Below are 4,058 nucleotides of genomic sequence, written 5' to 3'. Positions count from 1 at the left end.
TCTATGTCGTAGAAGTTGACAGTTGTTGTACTAACAGTGGTCCCTGGAATTCAGGTGGGGTAAGAGGGAGGTTGGGTAGAGGGTGTCAGTCATTTATGAATAAAATGATTTCTAAAGTTCTACAGCACCATAGAGGAGAATATTTCATAGCAATTGATTTTTAAATTCTAGAAACTAGAAGAGAGGAATGGGAGGTGTCCCAGTAAAAATAAATGATAAATGTTTTTGGAGAAGTATATACCAATTGCCTTGATTTGATCAGTACATGTTTCAAGCATGCATGGAGATATCACACTGTGCTCCACCAACATATTCCAGTATCATGTATCAATAAAAATACAAATGCCCATACCTCAGTGTAAGTAACTGCAAATGAAAAAGACCAGTTGTTTTCATACAAAATTACAATGAGTGGTAAGAGAGTTTAGAGGTTATCGAATATGTTGCATTATGAACAGTCTTTAGGTATGAATGAGTTCTAAGAGGATGTAAAGAATGAATGTCTTAAAATATACCAAACAGAGGTAGCCACAGTTTTGGATGGATAGGGGAAGCTCTCTGGTCTCCAGTATCATGCACATTGTGACTCATGAGAGACGTGCATCCACCCTTTCTCTGAGAGGCACCATGTTGCTGAGGACTCTCCCCAGGGCCACCTTGATATCCCTGTTCCTCAGACTTTAGATGAAAGGGTTCAGCATGGGGGTGACCATGGTGTACATCACTGAGGCTATCACACTTATCCTTGAAGGCAGTGTGGCTACAGAACTGAGATTGACTGCAAGGCCAGTGCCATAGAACAAGGTGACCACCAGGAGGTGAGACCCACAGGTAGAAAAGACTTTGTACTTGCTTCTGTCTGATGAGATCCTCAGGATGGAGGAGAATATTTGAGAATAGGAGAAGAGGATGCCAGTGAGAGGGAAAACACCCAGGATAATGGCCACAGAGTACACCACTATGTTATTGATGAACTTGTCAGAGCAGGTGAGCTTCAGAACTTCAGTAAGATCACAGAAAAATTGAGGGATTTCCCTGTTTGTGCAGAATGACTGCCTCAAGATTGTCATGGTCTCTGGAAGGGCACCCAGGACACTGATCAACCAGGACCCGATAGCCATGAGCTGACAGAGTCGTGGGTTCATGATGGCCATGTAGTGCAGGGGGTGACAGATGGCCACGAAGCGGTCGTAGGCCATCACTGTCAGGAGCAAATTGTCCTAGCATCCAAACACAATAAAAAAATAAATCTGTGAGATGCAGCCTGCAAAGGTGATAACTCTGCTCTGTGTCTGGATGTTCCTCAGAGCCTTGGGGACGGTGGTGGAGGTGAATCCAATGTCAGCCAGTGACAGGTTGGAGAGGAAGAAGTACATGGGCATGTGCAAGTGGGAGTCTGAGATGGTAGCCAGGATGATGAGCAGGTTCCCCAGCACAGTGACCAGGTACATGGAGAGAAGCAGACCAAAGAGGAGGGACAGCAGGTCACGATGATCTGTGAATCCCAGGAGGATGAAGTGTCCAGTTCCTGTTTGGTTTCCTCTTTCCATGGAGTTTCTGGGTTTCTCAAGAAGGAGGGAATAGGAAATCAATCTTCTCTCCAAGAAGGGATTCCCAGGATCCCTCCAGTATCTTTTACTGAAACCTCCAGATCTCAGAAAGTGTATATTTTCTTATCATTGGGTGTTTTTGCTGACATGTTGAAGTTACTATGTTTAACTCCAGGCAAAGTGGCTCCAGATCAGTGGTTCTCAAATGGTGTTCCTGGAACAGCCATCTGGGTGTCACCTGGAAACGTGGTGGGATTGTGCATCTTCAGGCCCACAGGAACACCTGAGCCTCACATTGTGGGTCTGTAGCCCCCTCTTGGTTGTTAAGCCCTCTTGGGATTCTGATGTGCATGCCTGTTTGTAGGTCCTGGCTCTAGTACTTGCTGTGTCTCTGGCATTCAGTCCTTTGCCAGTGTCCTGGTGGCTGCTGTGGCTACTCTTCCTACTGCACTTGGGCATGTGAGCTTCCTAGATCAAGGCAGGCACAACAATTCATGGAAGACTCTTTATTTTATTAAACATTTATGTGGAACAGGAGTCTAAAGCAGCTGACTACAAAATACACAAAAAATGCAACTCAAATATATACATGGATATAAATTATCTTTGTTTGTAAAAGTACTTTCTGAGTAAGATTTTTGTTATAAATAAAAGAAAAAAAAAACCAGTAATTAGAAGCATACGTTGAAAACACCTGAAGGAGAAAATATCATGTGCAGAAAACTAGAGTGCAAAAATAATTTGGTTAGTCAAAGATAAGAAGAGCTTTGATTTTATTTATTCTTTATTGGTGCTGTGTATAGAACCTGGGGTGCTTATCCAGTGAGCCACATCCTCAACCCAAAAGGCACCTCGAGGGAATGAATGAACACATGAGTAGAGTGTTACAGATAGAAGACAAAGAAGTATCTTTGTTTCAGGAGAGGCACAGCACTTGTGGTGGCTCCAAAATTACTCAACATGGTAGGGTAAGAACTTGAGAGAGCTGGGAGCTAAGAGGTGGACAATGCCAGGAGGAAGACTAGATAACTTAAGACCTGGGCTCCAGAAAAAAGAGGAAGGAAGAACAGAAGTTGCTGAGAGTGAGAGAAGTTGAGAGACACAGGAACTGACAGCATGGACTGCTCTAAGTGAGGGGCCCTCCTCACTGCAGTGTCCTGTGAGCACCATGCTACCTCCTACCTGCTTCCACAACAGCAGCCCCAGGGGTGGTGAGCTCTTGCTCTTTCTTCCCTGGGTGACGAGTGTCAGCTCAGCTCTGATGAAGGGCAGGAGGTGGCATCAAGCATGAGTGGTCTTCAAGGCCCAGGTGAAGCCATTCATTCCTGGCAGAACTGAGCTGTGTGAGAGGATCAAGGAGCATATTTGCTATTTCCAGGATCTCAGAGGGTGAAATCTCATGAGTGCTCAGTAAATTATTTCTTTCCTTGTTGCTGTATTCTCTGGGCAATTACATTCCCATGAGCAAGGAAACCAAACTAGAAAGGTAATTGTGCCTGCAGCTAGTTTTGCATCCCTGGTACCATCTTGTTTGCCAGCTATGTCTGTCCTTCCCCTGGGGCTGTTGTCTCATGATGTCATTTTGTCTCTGGACTTGATCTCTACTGATTATTGTCCTTTTTTATGAGTATGTCCTCACTATGTGAGATGGAGTTTCTTGGTCTTTCCCAGGTATGAGCAAACAGTATCCACACCCATGTGAGTCTTGCACCTTGAGTGGGAGCTGTGCATAGACCACTTCAAACTCCACACACAGCTCTTCCAATGACCTTGTCCCTCCAATGACCTTGCAAAGCTTCCATATTCAACACTGCGTTTCAGTGCAGATGAAGTTCCATGCATTTATTTAGAATAGTGAATATAGAGATGGATTGACTGTACAGGGTGGATTGTGTAGACATCTAGAGTTTTACATTTCCAAACAAGCTGGCTGCATCATCCACAATACTCAGTGCAGAGAATATGAACCATATTTAACAATTCACAAGACCCTTACCTCTTCACCCCAAATCAAGCATTTTTCAGCATTGGAATTTTTTATTTAAAGAAAACAAATTGCAACCGTTGAACTACTTTTCAAAACTTTTTTGTCCTTTGCTTATTCCTTGTATGTAATTCTTTAAATAATATATAAAGCATGATATAAATAATACCTACACATTCTGCATCCTGGAATATGCCCTTAAAACACAACAATCATTTTCTTAAATTTCTTTTCCTTTTTTTGTATATGAGTTTATTTTCTTTTATATATGCTAGATCATCAGCAATTAGAACCTTCTGGAGATAATAAATGGGTTATAAGGAAAAACATGACACTCTTTTAAAGTTATACAAGTGTATGTCATTTTCTCTGTTACTTGATGTTATTACTAGCTAAAAAGAATCAATGTCCTTTTGCTTATGTGAGAGGCAGTTGCTAGTATAATTTCTTCTTTCAGTAAATCAATAAAATCAAAGTTCAAATAATGTGATCAGTAAAATATTATGTCCAAAATTGAAAGCCTT

General features: G+C 42.2%; 1 pseudogene; it reads right to left on the bottom strand.

The window, feature by feature from the left end:
• Nucleotides 1-587: 587 nt before the first annotated feature.
• On the bottom strand, nucleotides 588-1,550 carry LOC124968120 (olfactory receptor 7C2-like; annotated as a pseudogene).
• Nucleotides 1,551-4,058: the final 2,508 nt, after the last annotated feature.

The sequence above is a fragment of the Sciurus carolinensis genome, chromosome 17 (genome assembly GCF_902686445.1).
Source record: "Sciurus carolinensis chromosome 17, mSciCar1.2, whole genome shotgun sequence".
In the NCBI taxonomy this organism is placed as follows: Eukaryota; Metazoa; Chordata; class Mammalia; order Rodentia; family Sciuridae; genus Sciurus; species Sciurus carolinensis.
This window is presented reverse-complemented; position numbering and strand designations above follow the sequence as displayed.